This window comes from Canis lupus, chromosome 1 (assembly GCF_003254725.2).
Source record: "Canis lupus dingo isolate Sandy chromosome 1, ASM325472v2, whole genome shotgun sequence".
Lineage (NCBI taxonomy): Eukaryota > Metazoa > Chordata > Mammalia > Carnivora > Canidae > Canis > Canis lupus.
Window position 1 is genome coordinate 104,659,372 of NC_064243.1, and position 22,558 is coordinate 104,681,929.

A 22,558-nucleotide genomic window follows, 5' to 3' on the forward strand; every position below is an offset into this window, starting at 1 on the left:
AGCCTGAGTCCCTTGCTTTTTCTCAATGCAGAGCAAAGCTAACTGTAAGAGGATGTCAAAGTTTTTGCTTCATTACTAATTTTCCCAGGAATCAAACTCTCTTGTTTAGTGCTAGGATGGGGCAACATAGACATCAACTCCATGTAGGGCACTCAGAAATGTTAAGGACAAAAACTTTTGTTGCAGAAAAGTTCTTAGTGTAAGAAAATCTCAGTTTTGTGTTTATTCCCAATCTAAGCATCACCAGATTTTAGTAAAGGGCATGCCTACCCATCTCTTTGATCCTTTCTGACCCAAAAGACTGGCTCTGCAGGTCATTCCATGTTCTGTATGATGTGAGATAAAAAAACAGCACTGTGAAGAAAAAACTCTAATACTTGGGATAAGGTCATTTTGCTTCCTTCCCTTTCCTGTAAAGGAAAAGCTTTAGCTCTGTGCCTATTCCTAATTGTGCAGACCAATGGTGGATATAAAGGGCATTCTGTGACTTTTTCTTTGTTCCTGTCTTTCCCAGAAGACCAGGCTCTGCAAGTCATTCTGCACTTAGTAAGGAGCATGACAGAAAACGACTTCACAGAGGATGCATGGAGAGGTAAGAAGGCCAGGCACACACTACCAATCTTCACTCCCCTTACCCCATGGGAGAAATCACACCCCAAGGTATTAAGCTTGGTGCTGAGCTAAGGAGACTTGGAGACAAGCTGACATAAGTAAAGTAAATTGTTCTTAACCCTATAAATGCAACTACTCTCAGTTTGTGCTAAGAATTGTGAATTTCTCTTTGAGGAATTTTGGAACCAGTATCATTATATGGATTTGTTTGTGGAGGAATGAGAGCTAAGGGTTCCTACTCAGTCATCTTGCTGCATCATTTCCATAATTTACTTTTTTACACTACAACACTGGAATAGAAACGAAGTCACAGAATTTGACAAAAACCCAACAAAACATCCAGGAATATTGAAATACTCTTGAATCTCCAGAAGTCTTTCATTAAGTTGGTTTCTAATATTCTCTTAAAAGGGTATTTGAGGGGTGTCTTGGCAGTTCAGTTGGTTAAACATCCAAGTCTTGATTTCAGGTCAGGTCATGATCTCAGGGTTATGGGACTAAGTCCCACATCAAGGTTGTCACTGGGCATAGAGTCCGCTTGGGGTTCTTTCTCTTCCTTTCCCCCTGGCTTGCTTGTACATGTGTTTGTTCTCTTAAAAGAAAAAAATCAATCATGGATCCAAATATCCTATGTGTGGGATATGGAAAAATACAAGATGAGTTTGGAGCATCTCATACTGGAACGAGAAAGAAGTCTTCAAAAAAGAGAAGTCGGTTAAGCATCTAACTTTGGCTCAGATCATCATCTTGGGGTAGTGGGTTTGAGCCCCATGCTGAGCTCCCCATTCAGCAAGGAGTCTACTTATCCTTTTGCCTCTCCTCCTGCTCATGCTCTCCCTTTCTCTCATATAAATTTTTATCAGGGTAAATCAAAGGGATATATGGTTTAATCTGAAACAGCTACAATTTGCTCCCAGTTGCAAAAGTTGAAACAATTTGAGCAACAAAATTAATATCATGGTGTTGGATTAAAAATGTTACAACGTAACACAATGTGTGTTGTGGGGGGGGTATATATGTATATATAAATGTAAAATTATATATATATATAAATATGATATATTTATATCATATAAACTCTCTCTCTCTCTCTCTCTCTCTATATATATATATATATATAAAATAATTGAATAGACGAGACAAATCTTCCTGGCAGAAAAATACAAATTAATATGGGAAGATATTCCTGTTCCCAGGAGGTGGATATTAATTTATTCCCTCCCCTGTGGCTGGGCTGGACACAGACATATAATAGCTTTATCTAATGTAGAGACCTGGAAAACACTACCTGAGCCAAGTGTTCAAGGTTAAAACATCCAGTGATGTATCATTTACCATGAATCTAATCATAAGAAAAACAGTCCCTACTTGAGAGATGCACCTGACCAGTTTCTACTTAATTATTCTGGCAAAGACATTTAGTACTATGTTGAAGAAAAGTGATGAGACTGACATATCCTTGTCTCATCCCTCATCTTAGAGGAAAAGTAGTCACCTTTTCACTGTTGAATACTTTAGCTGTGGGCTTACCATATATGGCATTTCTTATGCTGCGGTACATTCCATTTATACCCATTTGGTTGAGAGTTTTTATCATGCCTGGGTGTTGAATTCTGTCAAAGGCTTTTCTGCATCTACTGAGATGATTGTAGGAGTTCAATACACTATTTTGTTAATGTGCTGTATCATATCTATTGATTTGTGGATATTGAACCATCCTGCATCCCTAGAATACAACCCATTTGCTAATAGTGTATAATCTTGTTAATGCCCCGTTGAATTCAATTTGCTACTATTTTCATGAGGATTTTCACATCTCTGTTCATTAGGTAATTGGCCAGGAGTTTCCCTTCCTTTTCAGGTCCTTGTCTGGTTTTGGTATCAGGGTAATGCTGGAAATGAGTTTGGAAGTGTTCCCTCCTCTTCCATTTTTTTGGAATACTCTGAGAAGAATTGGTCATCTTTAAATGTTTGGTAGAGTTTGCCATGAAGTCTTTTGATTCTCAACTTTTGCTAGGGTTTTGATTACTATTTCAGTCTCTTTACTAGTAATTTTTCTCTTCAGGTTTTCTATTTCTTTGTGATTCAATCCTGGTAGGTTAGATATTTCTAGGAAAGTGTCCAATTCTAGGTTGTCAAATTTGTTGGGATATGATTGTAGCAGTCTTTTCTTCCTAATATTTTATTTAAATTCAATTTGCCAACATATAACACCCAGTGCTCATCTCATCATGTGCCCTCCCTGTGTGCCCATCACTCCATGCCCCCACACTTCTCCCCTTCTGCAACCCTTTGTTTTTGTTTTTTTTTTAAGATTTTATTTATTTATTCATAGACACAGAGAGAGAGAGGCAGAGACACAGGCAGAGGGAGAAGCAGGCTCCATGCAGGGAGCCCGATGTGGGACTTGATCCTGGGTCTCCAGGATCACATCCCAGGCTGCAGGCAGCACCAAACTGCTGTGCCATCGGGCTGCTCTTCTGCAACCCTTTGTTTCCCAGAGTTAGGAGTCTCTCATGGTTTGTCATCCTCTCTAATTTTTTCCCACTCAGTTTCCCTCCTTTTCCTTATAGTCCCTTTGACTATTTTTTATATTCCACATGTGAGTGAAATTATATGATGATTGTCTTTCTCCAGATGACTTATTTCACTCAGCATAATACCCTCCAGAGTGTAGCAGTCTTTTAGATCTTTGTGTGATGTCTGTTGTAGTGTCTCTTATTGATGTCTATTGTCTCTTATTTCTAATTTTCTTTTCTGGAGATCTTCTTTTTTTCTTGCTAAGTCTAGCCAAAGGGTTTGTCAATTTTCTTAGTTTCATTAATCTTTTCTTTTGGTCTCTATTTCTGCTCTAATTTTCTTCCAACTTTGGGCTTAGTTTGAATTTCCATTTTCATTTGCCTCAAGATATTTTTTTAATTCCTTTGACGGCTTCTTCTATGTTGTTCAATTACAAAATGTTAAGTCCACAAATATGTGGGAATTATCTAGCTTTTTTTTTTTTTAATTTATTTATTCATGAGAGACACAGAGAAAGAGAGAGACAGAGATACAGGCAGAGGGAGAAGCAGGCTCCATGCAAGGAGCTCGGTGTGGGACTCTCCCGGATCACACGATCACACCCTGAGCCAAAGGCAGACACTCAACCACTAAGCCCCCCAGGCATCCCTCCAGCCTTCTTCTCATCCTTGATTTCTAGTTTTAACCACTGTGTTTAGAAAAGAGGCTTGATATGGTTTTCTGGCCTAGCATATGTTACATCCTGGAGAATGTTCCATGTGTGCCTAATAATTTGCATTCTGATGTTGTTGGATAGAACGTTGTACAATTGTCTGTTGATGTCATCTGGTATAATATAATTTAAGTCCAAAGTTTCCTTATTGATTTTCTGCCTGGATGAAGTCCCCTATTATTTTATTCCTGTCTCTTAATACTTGATATATGTATTTAGATGTTCCCACTATGGGTGCATAAGTATTTATAAATGTTATATCCTCTTGTTTGACATTGTTATCAGTATACAATGACCCTCTTTGTCTTAAAGTCTTTTATAACTCTGGCCACACTTTCATGGAAGATCCTTTTGCAATCTTTCATTTTCAGTCTGTATGTGTCTTTAAGGCTGAAATCAGTCTCCTGTACATAATATATATTGTATTTATACCCATTTAGCCACTCTGTCTTTTGATGGGAGAATTTAGTCCATTTACATTTAATGTAATTATTCATAGGTATGTGCTTACTACTATTGCCATTTTGTCCCTTTATGATTTGCTGTCTGGCATGCCTAAATCTAATCCAAGTTTTTGACTTGTGGTTACCATGAAGATTGATAAGCTGAGAAAATTTTACATTTTTTACTTTCCTCCCCCATGTTTTGGTCTTGATGTCACAATTTACATATTTTACCTTATATATCCATTAACATTACTTAAGTTATAAATATTTTTAATACTTTTATCTTGCAACTTTCATACTAGAGTTAGGTGATTCACCCACCACCAACACAACATTAGAGTATTCTGAATTTATGTATTTACCTTTACTAGTTAGTAGCAGAAAAGCTTGAAGTCCCTTTAAGATTTCTCACAAGGCCAGTCTTAATGAACTCCTTCAGACTTCACTTGCCTGGGAAACTTCCTTCTGAAGGACAACTATGCCAGGTAGAGTATTCTTGGTTGGCAGTTTTCTTCTTTCACCACTTTCGGAGACTTTGGGTTTGTGATTCTGTGAACTCCTGGCAGAAATGCAGTATCGCTTCACCTGCAGTTTCAGAGATACTAAACATCAAAAACTAAAAAAAAAAAAAAAACAACTTTCCCAATCCCCATAAGTGATTAGATTTTCTACTATGCATTCAAGGTCAAGTATATGGGAAAAGTTTTCTTTTTCCAGAATAACTGTAAGCAGACAAGTTCCCACATGGTGGAAACAGAAAATATTTAGATGCTGTGATCTGCTAGATGAAAGAACCACAGGAAGCATGTGCATTTAATTGAGAAGTTCACTGTCCCCAACATATAATTATCTGTTCACCCTTAGTCTCCTAAACTTTAAAAAAAGTTAGCCACAGAAACAAGGAAGGATGCAAAGGGCTTGAGAAAAATTTTCCAAGAAGAGTGAAAGTAAAAGTGAAGGGGACATGCCATGAACTTATATTAAAAATCACTGGACATGATTTATACAATTGATGCAAATAGGAAAAGTCTATTTGACATACTTGTTCTCTAAAAATACGTATTTTAATAATGTTGATGCAAGAAGAGGCACAAATTCTAAACTGAAGATTTTAAAATTCATGCCATTTAGGCTATTCAAAATTTCCCAAACCATAAAAAAATTCTCAAAAATATATTTAACAAATCTCATATATGCCTTGATGTCCAAAATTATTAAATATAGTTTTAGCAAATTTAAGAGTTTCTAGTGAGGTTAAGTGAATCTTATATTAGGACTACAATATTTTTTCATTATTAGAAAATATCACTTTTAAAGTCATAAAAATGAGATATGAACACCAAATAATCAACATAATCAAAGAAATGTCACTGACTTCCAATGCTAGTTTAACTATTGAGAAATATATCAATTCCCTGCAAAGTCAAAAAGAACACTGGGAAATCCTAACACCTATATTATTTAGCACCTTGAGGTATTAGTAAAGAATTAACCACTAGAAAATCATCTCTGTTTAAAGAGTATGGCCAAAGAATCAATGGGCAAATATTGTAAGAAAATTGGACAAAATATTATAAATACTATGACAAGCATATAGTACATAGTTTATGCACATTCTAAGCACCCAGAAGATATTTTAGAAATGAGGCTGCAGTTTAAAATAGGAGCAAATCTAACAAGACATGTGGAAAGTGTATATTAATAAAAATTATTGCACACTACCTATATAGGAAGTACAGATTTAAAGAAAAGAAAAATTTCCTTGGGTAGAATAATAAATCTTACATAGAGGCACACATAAATACACATGTATATTATACAGAAGAATAAAAAGCAGTAACCTTTCAGAGTTATAAATACACATGTATATTATACAGAAGAATAAAAAGTAGTCACTTTTAGGAGTTATTTACAATACATATGCACAAAGATATAGCAAAAGGAAGTTGCCAACAATAAGCATACAAAATAATCATAAGAGACTGCAAGACCACAATGAGATACCACCTCACATCTAAAACATACACACACGAAAACAGCAACTGTTGGTAAGGATATGGAGAAATTGGAGCCCTGTGCATTGTTTATAGGAATGTAAGTTGGTGCTGCTGCTATAGAAAAAGTACTGATACCCAAAATAATTGAAAGCAGTCTCAAAGAGCTATTTGTAAACCTATGTTCTTAGCAGTATTATTCACAACAGCCAAAAGGTGGGAAAAAATCCAAGTGTCTGTCATCATTACATTAATTGGATATTCTGATACATACTTACAATAATTATTACTGATTACTGAGCCTTAAAGGAAGAAATTCTGACACATGCCACAACTTGGATGACGCTTGAAGACATTAAGCTAAGAGAAATAAGCCAGCCACGAAAATCATTCTACTTATATGAGATACCTAGAATAATCAAATTAACGGAGGTAGTAAATAGAATGGTGGTTGACAGGGACTGGAGAGAATAGGAAAAGAGTTATTGTTTGATGGGTACAGAGTTACAGTTTTTTTTAATGATTCAGTTCAGCCTTTTCTATGAGTCAAATAATTTCTTAATGTTTTAAAAATATGTATCCTTGGGCAGCCCGGGTGGCTCAGCGGTTTAGCGCTGCCTCAGCCCAGGGCCTGATCCTGTAGACCTGGGATCAAGTCCCACGTCAGGCTCCCTGCCATGGAGCCTGCTTCTCCTTCTGCCCGTGTCTCTGCCTCTCTGCGTCTCTCATTAATAAATAAATGCTCAAGGATTACAGTTCTTAAATCAATCTCTTCAGTTCACCTAGACTAACTTCTCAGGATTACTGAAAGGTGCCTGCAATACACCTGCGTTGGGCAGCCCAGGTGGTTTAACGGTTTAGCACCACCTTCAGCCCAGGGCCTGATCCTGGAGACCCAGGATCGAGTCCCATGTCGGGCTCCCTGCATGGAGCCTGCTTCTCCCTCTGCCTGTGTGTCTCTGCCTGTTTCTCGAATAAATAAATAAAACCTTTTAAAAAAAATACATCTGTGCCTGTAATAATGAGTAAGATCGATCCCTTAGAATCATGTAATCCTACATACAAGAACAGTTTTGAGGGATCCCTGGGTGGCGCAGCGGTTTGGCGCCTGCCTTTGGCCCAGGGCGTGATCCTGGAGACCCGGGATCGAATCCCACGTCAGGCTCCTGGCATGGAGCCTGCTTCTCCCTCTGCCTGTGTCTCTGCCTCTCTCTCTCTCTCTCTGACTATCATAAATAAATAAAAAAAAAATTTAAAAAAAAAGAACAGTTTTGAGTGACAGTTTCTGAAATAGAAATATTTTTCTCTAATTATGGGTTAGGATGCACGTAAGGGAGACATTGATTCTGTCTCTACTGGAACATCTGTTTTCAGATTATTAGAGAGACTTGAAAATAGAATTTAGGGGGAAAGTATTTAAAAAACACTGTGTTGGGGATCCCTGGGTGGCGCAGTGGTTTGGCGCCTGCCTTTGGCCCAGGGCGCGATCCTGGAGACCTAGGATCGAATCCCACGTCGGGCTCCCGGTGCATGGAGCCTGCTTCTCCCTCTGCCTGTGTCTCTGCCTCTCTCTCTCTCTCTCTGACTATCATAAATAAATAAAAATTAAAAAAACAAAACAAAACAAAACAAAACACTGTGTTGTATGTTGCATAGAGAAGTTTCCAAGTTCAAATGTATTAAGAGATTTTCTCTGGTTTAAAAATATTTTGGTATCAAAATTAAGCTCAGCATGTATTTCTCTACAACTTTTTTTTTTTTAACTTTATTTATTCATGAGAGACACAGAGACATAGGCAGAAAGAGAAGCAGGCTCCCCACAGGGAGCCCGATGTAGGACCCAATCCCGGGACTCAGGACCATGCCCGGGATGGAAGGCAGATGCTCAACCCCTGAGCCACGTAGGCGTCCCTCTCTACAACTTTCTACCATGTACAAGATTTCACACATCTCATTTTGTAATAGTTTTATTTAACTCAGATGTGAATAGAGGAACAGGTAATCTGATAATGCTCATAACTTCATTTCTTTTTTTTTATTTTTTTAATTTAAAATTTTTAAAAATTTATTTATGATAGTCACACAGAGAGAGAGAGAGAGAGAGAGAGAGAGAGAGAGGCAGAGACACAGGCAGAGAGAGAAGCAGGCTCCATGCACTGGGAGCCCGACGTGGGATTCGATCCCGGGTCTCCAGGATCGCGCCCTGGGCCAAAGGCAGGCACTAAACCGCTGCGCCACCCAGGGATCCCCTTTTCTTAAAATTTTTTTAAAAAGATTTTTTTTATTTATTCATGAGAATACACACAGACAGAGAGGCAGAGACACAGGCAGAAGCAGGCTCCATGCAGGGAGCCCGATGTGGGACTCGATCCTGGGTCCCCAGGATCACGCCCTGGGCTGAAGGCGGCACTAAACCACTGAGCCACCTGGGCTGCCCCATAACTTGATTTCTACACAATATTGTTTTAGAGACTAAAGTTTCATGCCTCACAGTTAGGGTATCACATTGTTTCATAATGTGATATTATTGTTCATTTACTATGATATCTAACATTGCACTTTGACCCTGGCACACAAGCAAAGCAGTCTTGTCTAATAATTGAGTCAATCTGTTTTCATGAAATCCAAGTTGGTCATGGGGCAGACTCTACTGTTATATATATCAATAGTTCACCTAACTTAAGAACTCCAAATCTCTATTCATAGTTGATACTGACCTATAGAAAATATTTCTGCATAGGAGCACCTGGGTGGCTCAGTGGTTAAATGTCTGCCTTTGGCTCAGGTCGTGATCCTAGGGTCCTGGGATTGAGTCCCACATCAGGCTCCCTACAGGGAGCCTGCTTCTCCCTCTGCCTATTTCTCTACCCCTCTCTCTGTCTCTCATGAATAAATAAAAATAAAATCTTAAAAAAAATTTCTGCATAAAAAACTTGTGAAAACAAAAAATTATTTAAAACACTATCAACCTAAAATAAAATGTCTGTCTAAAAAACAGAACATAGCTCAGAATTATTTGAAAAGCCAGTTCTTATTAGTACAGCACAACAGTTAAGAATTGTGTTTAAAAAAAAAAAAGAATTGTGTTTACTACAATCCCAGCCACTCTGCCCCTAAGCAGTGTGTGCACTTTCACAAACGGGCTAAACATTGTGTATCTACTTTCATTTTTATCTGCAAATAAAACCATGTGTGTACCTGTATCAGAGAGCTATAAAGATTTTTAAAATACTTGTGGAGTATTTCATAATAGTCATTCATACAAATTGTTAAAGGTTACTGTTGTAAGGAATGGAACCCTCTTAACAGAAGAACCTAAATTTTAGTATATTTCTTAAGTAGGAAATAGTAGTAAATGAAAAATATTGGTTTTTCAGCTGACATGTCCACATAATTCCTGTCTCTTACATCCATGCAAGGATTTCTGGCCATAAAGAGGAATATCAGTCATCTGGAAACCAGCAGTATGGTCTCCAGACACTACACAACAGGAATATTTCTAACTATACTATAGTTGGAATTCTGGAGAATCTCTCTCTTCTTTACCATTAATAGACTCCCCCCCCCCCCCCACCCGATGCAGGTTAAGGTCTACAGATCTGTTTTTCAAATACCTGACTATAACCAATTCCTTGGTTATTCTTTCTAAAAGAGTCATTCAGAGATGCCTGGGTGGCTCAGTGGTTGAGCATCTGCCTTCAGCTCAGGACATGATCCGGGGGCCCTGGGATGGAGTCCCACATTGCACTCCTTACAGGGAGCCTGCTTCTCACTCTATGTCTCTGCCTCTCTCCATGTGTCTCTCATGAATAAATAAAATAAAAAAATAAAAAGTCACTCAGACAATGGCAAGTTTGGGGATGAAAGATTTTCTTAATGGTTTTGGATATAAACTTGTGTTCTACATTCGCAAAATGGGCAAAGGCCTCTTGAGTGACTTTCAGGCAATCGTAGTCAGTCCCTAGAACTACAGGTAGGCAGAGTTTAAGGAGAAGTCTCCCAAGCACACTGAATTCTAGATGTTCCTTAACTGGATGCTATGCATGCTGTTAAATTTTAATTTAAATTGAGCAGCAAAAACATCACAAAGAAAGATTTGGATACTGTTCTGCTACAGTTCAAGGAGAAATCACAATGCCAATATTTGTACATGGCTATTATTTCCTGATGTTTTACCTTTGGGGCTCATGATGTGGAGCAGTGGCTTCATGATTTTCATGCTGTCCAGGCAAAAGAAAGTCAAACACATTCACAGAAATAGTGTTTTCCCCAGATCTTTCCCAGAGACCAGAGCTACCCAGAGCATCCCTGTCCTGCTAAGCACCTTTATATCATTGTACACTGTCTCCTCCATGTGTGTATTGTTCTTGTTAATGATCCCAATTGGTTGATGGTGAGTTATTTCTGCACTATTTGCTGCAAGTTTCCCACTGTCTGCCCCTTTCTTCTCATGAGTCATGACTCCAGTCTATCTGGGCTCTGCTGGGACAGGATACGGAATGCCAATCCCCTAATACAATCAGAGAGATGTACATTCTGTGTTTTATACAATGTTCAGATGTTTATTCATTTATCTCCCACTGAGTCCTAGGTTCTAGCTTTGAACACATTAAAGCTAGCTATATTGATTAAGACAGACTAGCTTTGCCTCAAAAAGTAAGCTGTAATAGCAGTTCTAATGGAAATGTTATTTATTACAGACTTGTATAATTCAGATTTTATTAATGTTTACCATGGAAAAGTTCAGTCTTATGCGTTCATAAAACATTAGGTCCTACAACAATCTGGAAAATATAAAGAAATACTTGAGCACTATAATTTTCAATGTAACAAATGAAAGTTTTCCCAATGTTAACTAGGTATGAGAATTTAAGACAATTCTATCAATAAAAAGGCATATATGAGATGGTCATTCAAGCAACTGAAGAAAACAATGGAGCCATGGAACAAAGACATAAGTAGGCTGGGGTTTGGCTGGATGGCAAATTCAGAAGTGCCTACCACAGAATGGTAGGTCAACAAGTTTTGCACAATCTATCTATACTCAATCTTAGCCAAAAGGTTGAAAAGTGATTGCACAATCCATCTTAGAGAGAGGTTATTCATTTGAAATATAAAGTTATGATAAAATATTATTAGGTATTTAAATTATACTCATAAAAAATGGCCATATATATCAAAGGAGAACACACAAAAATGTGCTTGCTGATCTTTCAAAGATATCCAATGACTACCAAAAATGTACAAGTGCACAGTCATGGATCAAATGGCATAATTCAGGGATCTATAAAAGGTAATTTTTGGGGATCCCTGGGTGGCTCAGTGGTTTAGCACCTGCCTATAGCCCAGGGTGTGATCCTGGAGACCCAGGATCGAGTCTCATGTCGGGCTCCCTGCATGGAGCCTGCTTCTCCCTCTGCCTGTGTCTCTGCCTCTCTCTCTCTTTCTCTGTGTCTCTCATGAATAAATAAATAAAATCCTAAAAAAAAAAAAAAAAGGTACCCCCCCCCCCCATTTAGTGATATGTCAATTGACCATGGTCGTTTTATGACTTTCTGGGTTTCACCCTCATGGTCTTCAAACTGATAAAGGTTATAATGAAGTTTGTCATTAAACCTGGAGTAGGTTCTAAATAGCCATTTAACTAGAAGACATTTTGTTTATGGGGAGCTTGTGACTTGTGGAATTCTATGGGAGTATAATGGATATCCCTTCAATCCTAGGAAATATTTTAATACTGCTCTCTCTATAATAACACTATAAACCTGAATCAAATATAGGCACTCAAAAAAGACAGAAAATTTAATTTCACATAATGATAATCATTTATGTCATTAGTACAAGTATACATGAACATATATATGTATATAGATCTGTATATATGTATATGCATTATATATTTATATCATCCAGTGCCATAAAGGAAAACCACAAAATGAGTTTGGAGACATACAAAGCCAAATTAAATTACAAAGTTTCAATCATAAGGTCATACACATCTGAACAGATTGTTAGGATTTGCAAAGAAACGCCATCCTTTCCATCATCCCTGGAAAGCAAAAGGCTTCTCATACGAAGGGGAGCAGACCATGCTGAGGATGACATATGAGGGGTAAGCAAAAAACTTGTGTTTTACTGGATTCTATATTTCCCTGATAAATTCTTCTGCTGCAACCTGAGTTCTTTCCTCATTTTCTAACCACATACTTGTGCCATAATTCTTCAACAGAGAAAAGTAATCATACAAACATTCTGAGTGGCGATTTCAGTACCAATACAATTAATATGAAATGACAATTTGTTATGCTGATTTGTACAATTCCATGAAAATCAGTTTGGAAATTAAATAATATGGACATTTGGTGGGAAAATATAATCTAACAATATTGATCCTAGGATTAATAGCAATTCTAAACAGAATATCCATGATAACTGCGAATGTTATAAAAGAGGCTCTCACAAAAATGAACTAGGAAAAAATGGTTTAATAAGCAGGGGGAAAAAAGCTGATTCTGCTATTTTAAAAAATATCATTAAGTCATTTCTACTGAGTTTCTAATGGTGCTCTTAACGTGGGTTCTCACATTTCTGTAATAGGCTTTAGTTCTACTTACTGAAATTGAAGAAATAACCTTCAATCCTTTCAAATTTCAAGGAAACATATCTACATTTGATCCCTGTCTCCTTCCCAAAGTCACCACAATTGCCAAAGCATGGATTAGAGCCATAATAGGATACAATTTATATTCTATACACACAGACAGAGACCACATCTACACACAGGTACAAACACAAGCCTGAATTAACATTCAAATACATAATCACATATACTCACACACAGTCACTTGCATACTCACACACTCCACATTCACAAACACCAATGCAGAAACACCACATACAGACTCCCTCTCAACATACCCATAATGAAACATACTTATGATGACAAACTCACAGTCACGCTCAGGTTCACAAAAATCTCATCCAATCACATGATAGAAGTGTTTGTATATGGAAAAAAATAGGATTAACTACAGTCCCCTGGATGTCCAAAAACAAAAGCTCTTTCCACTCTTTATACTCCTTCCAACATAGCAGAACTCCACAAGGACTATATTCACAAAGTGTGCCACTGAAAGAGTAAGGAGCAGTGCCACTTTAGGTTGAAGTACATGGCATGAAGACAAGTAGTGATATGGGGTGGGGGTAAGAATGAGGGGCACAGGGATAAATGGAGCTGCAGAGTCTCAGGGCTTGGGGTAACAGAGCCACAGAATAAGAGAGGACAGGAACTATGTTAGTTTCCAAGGGCTGCTGTAACAAATTACCATAACTAGGTGGCTTAACAAACCAAAAAATTAGTGTCTCACAGTTCTGGAGGTTCTTAGATATCTGAAGTCAAGCTGTTGGCAGAAGTCAAGCTGTTGGCAGGGCTACACTTCATCTCAAGAATGGAGTCTTCCCTCTTCCTAACTTCTAGAGACTGTCAGGTATCCTTGGCCTTCCTCGGCTAGTAGATGCATTACTCAGTCTCGCCTTCATCGTCACACACTGTTCCGTGTGTGTGTCTAAACTTCTCTGTTATAGGACACCAGCCACTGAATTCAGGCTTACTCAAATCCAGTATGACTTTGTATCCACTTAGTCACATCTGGAAAGATCCTACTTGCCCAATAAGGTATAATTACAGGTACTGTGAATTAGGACTTGAGCATATTTGAGGCACACTATGTAACCCACAACAGGACTAAAGGGCACTAGGCAGTTAAATGTCACTGAGAGATTAAAGTGCACTACAGGTTTTAAGGTTGGGGGTGGGTATATGCAGGAGCATTAAGGATATGAGGCATATGTGTGTTGAAGGAATAAGAGGGTGATGGAAATCATGAGAAGGAAGGGAATAATGGATGAAGAATTTACTGGCAAAAGGGAGTTCAAAGGCAAGGCTGGGTCAAAGGCATGCAAACCTTATTGCCCATGAAGGGTTAAAGAACACAGGGGTAGAAGGGGGATGGCTGCTTATGAATGCAATCCTGAGGGTATTCAGTGGTCTAACCAGAGATGAATGGTGGGAAGAAAAGATCAGGCCTGAGGAATATAATGGGCACAGGGATTTAACATGGGTAGAGAGGGATCATTAGAGCTGGGAGAACAATGGGAATCAGTAGGCTTAAGGGCCCATGAGAAAGAGGGAGTATAGGGTTGGGGGTAATGGGTACAGGGTCATAAGAAAACTAAGGCCTCCTGATAAATGATGGCAGTGAACATAAAAGACACAATAAATGCGCTGAAGTCACGGGATGGGGGGGAAGATAAATGGCAGGAGGAGGAAAGATCGGAGGATGGAAGATTTGGGGGCAACAGAAGGGGAGGAAGTTTAAGCTGAGGCCTCTAGGATCAGGCATAAAGTAGTTTATTGGTATAGAGGTCTAAATTGCACATGATGGACTAGAAGAGCTATGAAGAAGACTAGAGGGTCATTTGCAGGGCAAGCCTGAGGTCTCATAGATATCTAAAGTTAGGAGAGTGAAGATATTGAGGTCACAATGGGGGATAGAGAGGAGGGGTGGAGCTGGGGGTAATGGAAGTTGTAGGGGTTCAAATGGAGGCTACTAATTCATTTTCCTACTCATTTAATTCTCTGATTTGCACTTGACTCACAATTGTCAACAATTTCTAATTTCAGCCCATGAGGCAATAACCTTACTTATATAAAATACCCAGAAACCCTTTCAATTGAATATACAGTAAAGGACCATAGGTCAAATTTTGAGAAAACAATGAGAGTCAGTATTTTCTCTCTTGTTTTGGGATAACCATGCATAACCAGGGGGTCACATGGGAACCATTAGAAGAAAATGGTTTTTACCAACAACCTGAATGATCCTGGAAGTGACTGCTGACCCAGAGGTTCTGAGAAGATTCAATGCCTCATGAAACATTGATTTTAAATAAAAATTTAAAAAAATTTTTTTAAATTAATTTATAAAATATTTAAAGTAAAAATCCTCATTAAATCACCCTAATCAATAATAGTTTTATGTTCAGTAATAATACCTTGTCAGGTTTAGGTGGATCCTCCCTCTTATGCAACTTCAAAGTATAACACACACAGGCACTAAAATATTTTATACCTGGTTCAATGTTTACATAAATATTTCATATCAAACTTAATGTAGATCAAATTGCTCTCCTTGGGATCCCTGGGTGGCGCAGCGGTTTAGCGCCTGCCTTTGGCCCAGGGCGCGATCCTGGAGACCCGGGATCGAATCCCACGTCGGGCTCGTGGTGCATGGAGCCTGCTTCTCCCTCTGCCTATGTCTCTGCCTCTCTGCCTCTCTCTCTCTCTCTCTCTGTGACTATCATAAATAAATAAAAATTTTTTAAAAAAATTAAAAAAAAAATAAATTGCTCTCCTTAAACAATGCTACATGGAGGTGGCATTTTTACACCTAGAAATGGATCTGCAGCAACACAAAAAACACATCATATCCCACAATAATTGTAAATGTAACAACCTTGTTGAAATACTCTTGTTTATACAATTACATAGTTGAATGCTATCTATCTTCTGCTATTACATACATCATGAAATGTGGATCTTTGATTCGTACACATGTGACTTACTGGGTGGTTCTGGGACATGAGACTGTTGCACCATCATGACCGTGCATTCTTACAGTAGATGGAAAATTGCTGAACTACCCTTGCAAATGGGTTTAAAAACCTTTAATATTCTGGGACACCTGGGTGACTCAGCAGTTAAGTGTCTGCCTTTGGCTCAGGGTGTGATCCTGGAGTCCTGGGATCCAGTCCCACATAGGGCTCCCTGCATGGTGCCTGCTTCTCCTCCCTCCGCCTGTCTCTGCCTCTCTCTCTCTCTGTGTGTGTCTCTCATGAATAAATAAAGAAAATCTTAAAAAAAAAAAAAAAAAAAAACCTTAATCGCTACCAACTGTGTTTCCACTGTTAAAGAAATTAAACAGGAAAGCCATTAGACTCAACTGGCTCTAATGGCCTAGGTAGCCTCAGTAAGCAAACCACACCTTAATTCACAGTCACTGCACTGGAATGGAAGAAAATGAACTTATAAACAGATAATTAGGGGATGCCTGGGTGGCTCAGCAGTTGAGCATCTGCCTTCAGCTCAGGGTGTGATCCTGAGCTGGGATTGAGTCCCACATCCAGCTCCTTGCAGGAGGCCTGCTTCTCCCTTTGCCTGTGTCTCTGCCTCTGTGTGTGTCTCTCATGAATAAATAAATAAAATCTTTAAAAAAACAACAACAGGTAATTACAGTCAACTAGGCCTTCCAAAAATAAGTCAACTGCCTAAGGTACATCCAATCAGACGCTGTCTTTGCTTTGCTTCCATATCTTCTCTGTAAAAACCTTACTGCTATCTCCTACAGGTGGAGCATACCTAACCATTTGAATATACAGATTAACTGGCCAAATTAATTCTTAAAAATCTGAATGTACATCATTAGTTCATCTTTTAATACTACCTACCACCTTTCATTTTGAACGCTTTACTGATCTGACCTTATAGACATCTTGCCCACTCGCAACGTGGAAGAAGACTCAGTAAGCCATTTTTCCCTGTGCCACTCCACCCGCTGTGCACATGCGCACAACACACCAACACGATTGCTGTCAACTTGCTCAGATTTCACTCTTGATAATGGCTCCACAAAGCTCCTGTGCAGATAGTTTCCTACCATGTGCTGCACATGTGCACAGAGGACTTCTGGCAGAGATGCCTTCTGGCTCTCGGAGGGCATTGCTGTTCTCAAAGCCAAATTCTGCAGTCATACTGCAGGTTTCCTTCCTTCACCAGCCCAGGTTCTCCAGAGCACTAGCTCTGAATCCCATCTTAACCAAACCCACACACCTGAGTTCACAGTTTAGGCAATCTAGGACCAGAGTCGATGGATGGACCAGTCCTCCCTTTGACCAATGCTATTATCATACCCAGAGTTTCTGATGCCCTCTCCCGTTTCTGTCTTCCTAGTGCCAAAACCACACATGCACAGAGAACACGGGTGAACACCTGAAGAACAGGAATCCCACACATCCACAATGCAGGGGACCTCAGAGCAGACGGGGGATCTGGGACCAGCCACCCCGTGTCACCCTGTGTAATATAAATGCATAAGGCACCCATCAATCCCATCTTATAATCACGCCGGATTTCTGTTTCATAGTTCGGGCCTAGCATTGTGGGCACAGAGCTCAGCTGCCCATAATTTGCATCCAGATACATCCTTGTATCAAAATGGAGTATGCAGGGATCCCCGGGTGGCGCTGTGGTTTAGCGCCTGCCTTTGGCCCAGGGCGTGATCCTGGAGACCTGGGATCGAATCCCACGTCAGGCTCCCAGTGCATGGAGCCTGCTTCTGTCTCTGCTTCTCTCTTTCTCTGTGTGACTATCATAAATAAATAAAAATTAAAAAAAAAAAATGGAGTATGCAGAGCCTAAGAGAGAACTGTCAGTTCAAATTCTGTCGAAAATGACCTCAGATTACAAAACTGCCCCCCACAGCTCCACCACAGTCCCTGACCCTCCCTTCTCAGAACAGCTCAGGGAACAGAGTTCCTGCCAGCTCCACCTCTTAGGTGGCCTGAGTTCACATTCACACTTTTCTGAGGCTCAGACTCAGCTAAAGGTGAACAAAGGACTTAAAATTTGGTGAGTCAGTTTCACCTTTCTTGTTAAAACAAAACTTCCAAAGTAACAGGTAGCATCCCATCTTCCATTACTGGGGTGTCCACTGGTAGTCCATACGTAAAAAATGAACAAAATACACATATACAAATGAATGAACCATCAAATTTCCCTCAGAACCTCTAATCTACCCTTTATCTGCCAGTGTAATGTCTGTATTTCTGCCATTAAATCCAACACAATTTTTATGATTACTGATAATGAAAAGGGAGAGCATCTCTACTCCCAGGAAGGCAAACTCAGTATCCTAATCTTCCTGGGAAAAATGGACACATAATACCCAATTCCCAGGGTATTTCAAAGATTAACTCAGATAATGTATTTATGACATCCAGCACAACATCCTGGACACAATGCATCCTCAAATACCTGTGAGCATGTAGTAGATACTCAGTAAACACTAAACCCATAGAGTACAATTTTTTTTCCCCTAAAAACAGCCTAGTCACAAACAGCCTATTTAAACTTCCCAAACTGGGATCCCTGGGTGGCGTAGCAGTTTGGCATCTGCCTTTGGCCCAGGGCACGATCCTGGAGACCCAGGATCGAATCCCACATCGGGCTCCCGGTGCATGGAGGCTGCTTCTCCCTCTGCCTATGTCTCTGCCTCTCTCTTTCTCTCTGTGTGACTATCATAAAAAAAAAAAACTTTAAACTTCCCAAACTGCAGCAAGTGAGCAGAGTAGCTGTTAGTGATCTTTACTGGGAATAAGCAGTGTATGTGTTCAGATAGGATGCTGGTATAATAGCAGGACAGCTTTCTCTCGCTTAGGGCTACTAGAAATAAAATGAACCTCAACGGCTGTTAAAAATACCAATTAATGAGGGATGCCTGGGTGGCTCAGCCGTTGAGCGCCTATCTTTGGCCCAGGGCATGATCCTGGAGTCCCAGGATTGAGTTCTGCATCAGGATCCCTGCATGGAGCCTGCTTCTCTCTCTGCCTATGTTTCTGTGTGTCTCTCACAAATAAAATAAAATCTTCAAAAAAAATCAGTGAGCCTATCTCAGATCTAGGGAATCAAAATCTCTGAGTGTGGGAATCCAGACTGCTTTTAATGGGAACCTCAAGAGATTCCTATGTTCGTGAAATTCTGACAAGCAATGTTTAGCAAAGTCATTCTCACTTTTGGCTTCCCATTGGAATCCCCTATGTAGTTTTCACAACTACCGTCTTCAGTGTTCCAACACAAGATAATGGCATTTGGTACTTGATGGGACCTAGCATCATTTAAATCTTAATGATGTGATCCGGGATACTCCATTGTGAGGCCAAAGTAAATACTGTGAGGCTCCCAGGTACATTTCTGAGGATGGAGTACAGGGTCTGGCCAATAGGGAAGCCTCCATGGAGAGGGTTGCTCTGCATAAAATTTGATAAGGGGGGGTTAATCTAACCCATATTCCTGATGTTGTATCAGAATTTGTGTCTCCAGAAGACAAATACACCTCAAAATAAGAGAGGAATAAATCACATTGGGGCCATCACTTAGAAACTCCATACACACACACACACACACACACACACAGATTTTCATATGCCCCCAGAAACAATGGAAGAACAATCAGATCATATAGACCCTCAGTGGCCATGGAGAGGCTTTCAACTCTCACTGTGAATGCCATGGAAGACACTGGAACAGAAGGTAAATCCTTAGAGGATGTAGGAGCTTGTAAAGAGTGAGATAGAAGATGTTCCTCTGTTACCACCTGAGAATTAAACCTAGGCTTCCATTCCAGAATCATTCCATTCAAGCAGAGCTTCCCAAACCACATTTTTAAGGTACAGTTTTCTCCTTTGACTTTTGGCCCTCACCTGTGTCATCTGCTTCATTTATTCTCACCATCTAACGGGTATGTGGCTACTGTCTCCTTTCTGTTTATGTACTTTCTTTTTCCAAACAAGGTGACCAGATTCAGCCTAGAGACAACAAAACCGGTTCATAAGACAAAAAAGAAAGAGGACTCTTGCTGGAAAACCTTCAATTTCAAATCCAACACTATGCTCAGTAGAAAGCACATTACAGAAAGTTATAGAAAATTATTTCTTTTTTTTTTTAATTATTTCTTCAAACACTGTTTCCTGATATACTCTTTAGAGATTTATTTATTCATGAGACACACACTGAGAGAAGCAGAGACATGGGCGGAGGGAGAAGCAGGCTCTGTGCAGGGAGCCCGATGTTGGACTTGATCCCCGGACTCTGGGATCACGCCTTGAGCCAAAGGCACTCAACTGCTGAGCCACCCAGGCGTCCCTGATGCACTCTTTAGAATACTTAGGAAGAATTTTCAATTTTCAGTTCCTTAACTCCACTTTCAAGAACTGCTGAATCAAAAATGAGGAACAGATATTGGCAACAATATTCTATGCCATTTAATGAATTCTCAGTAATCTAGAGTGACAGAGAAACCCTAAAAAAGGGAAAGATTCATGATGTTTCACCTTAACATTTCTTTCTTTACACCAACAAATGCCTAGTTATTTCCTTGGAATGATTTCATCATTTGTACTGAGTTACACTATAGAATTTAAGATACTTGAACATACAGAAATTATACAATGCTGGTTTCCCTTTGCTGGAAATAAAAACAAAATAATAAAGAAGAGATATACATGACATTTCAGGGAATAAAATGGAAAACTAGAGGATCAATGACTAATTTAGAACCTTTACCTACAGGGTAGCTCCGATGGCCCAGAGGTTTGGTGCCACCTTCAGGCCGGGATATGATCCTGGAGACCCGGGATCGAGTCCCACGTCAGGTTCCCTGCATGGAGCCTGCTTCTCCCTCTGTCTGTGTCTCTGCCTCTCTCTCTCTGTGTCTGTCATGAATAAATGAATAAAATCTTTAAAAAAAAAAAAGGAGAACCTTTACCTACAAAAGCCAGGATCTCCAGTAATCAAGGGTGAGGGCCTTTGTTTTCCAAAGCAAACCACAAGAAAGAGAAACTAGAAGATGGGAGTTTCCACATTAAATATGATGGTTTATGCACATCTTTCAGTAAATCCCTTCCGGATCCTTATTAATGATAATAAGAACAATACTAACTTTATACAGGGGGAACCTGGCACAGAAACCCTGAACAAAGTGAACAAAATTAATAGCTGTAATGAAACAAACTAACATCAGCTGCCTGATGCACATACAAGGACTCATAACTGGGATCCCTGGGTGGCTCAGCGGTTTGGTGCCTGCCTTTGGCCCAGGGCGTGATCCTGGGGACCTGGGATTGGGTCCCGCATCGGGCTCCTGGCATGGAGCCTGCTCCTCCCTCTGCCTGTGTCTCTGCCTCTCTCTCTCTCTCTCTCTCTGTGTCTATCATAAATAAATAAATCTTAAAAAAAAAAGGACTCATAACTGCTTCAACAGTTTGTCAAATAAAAAATATTAATTCATAATAGGATTCTAATCATAAGAAAACAGTAGTTTTATGCATATTTCAAATGACAGCTTTCATATCCTGTAATCTTTAATGTATTTTAAACAGTAGGTCTTTCTTTAAAACAATCTCGACAGCAAAGCTTTCTTTTTCAGAATGTTGATTTATTCTAGGGACCCAGTAGCCACCTGGTTGGTTTCATCATTTCCTCAATCTAGTTTACATAGACTCAGGCCACACCCAGACAGAACCTAAATATTATATATTCTCCTCCTTCACTGGAATCCCAAACCCAACCCATCTTCAGTGAGAATCTTGAGTATCCATATATCCCCATGCTGATCTGTCACAGAGGTAAATATTTTGAATAGTTATAGGTCATGAATTCATAGTAGAAATTCCTCAGGCTGTATAGAACTTGGTTCAAGAGAATGGAGAGATGGCCCCAGGATATCAACGAGGAATCTCTAAAGCACTTACTATCATAAAAAACAAATTTCCTAGACAAGATCCTCAAGAGGTAGAGAAGTAAATTTTTGCAAGTTCTAACTATATGACATTTCAGTAAGAAATGAGGACAGGGGAGCCCTGGATGGCTCAGCAGTTTAGCACCTGCCTTCGGCCCAGGGCATGGTCCTGGAGTCCCACATCAGGCTCCTTGCATGGAACCTGCTTCTCTCTCTGCCTATGTCTCTGCTTCTCTCTCTGTGTGTCTCTCATGAATAAACAAAATCTTAAAAAAAAAAAAAAAAAAAAAGAAAAGAAAAGAAATGAGGACAAAGCCCCTGAGCTAAATCAAGACAAGATTTACCTGAGAAGCAGCCATTTCTTCCTCTCCCTTCTGCTCTCCAGATATTATGTACAGAAATCACACCTGTAAGCTTTTAAAAGCTTCAGCACGGCCAGAGGCAGAAGAATACTGAAATGCACAAAAGGCTGCCCTCTCCTTTGCTTCATCATATGAAGGAGTCAGAAAAAAAAATTAACAATTACCCATGAAAACATCATAAGACAGACAAAATGAACCATTATTTCCATGACATGGATAGTAACAGAGATAAGACTAATATAACTAATAATTTTAGGTATAATAGAATTTTTTTAAGACTATTTATTTGAGAGAAAGGGAGACAGAGCATAAGCAGGCAGGAGGAGACGAGTGAGAGGAG

General features: G+C 39.5%; 1 protein-coding gene across 7 annotated transcripts in view; it reads right to left on the bottom strand.

The window, feature by feature from the left end:
- LOC112643367 (zinc finger protein 420-like) overlaps positions 1-22,558 on the bottom strand; it is a 642,213-nt gene that overhangs the window by 549,403 nt on the left and 70,252 nt on the right. For all 7 annotated transcript variants that reach the window (XM_049108125.1, XM_049108124.1, XM_049108105.1 and 4 more), the window contains one exon: positions 4,653-4,875. The gene's annotated coding sequence lies outside the window, so the exon portion shown is untranslated. The remainder of the gene's footprint in view (positions 1-4,652; positions 4,876-22,558) is intronic.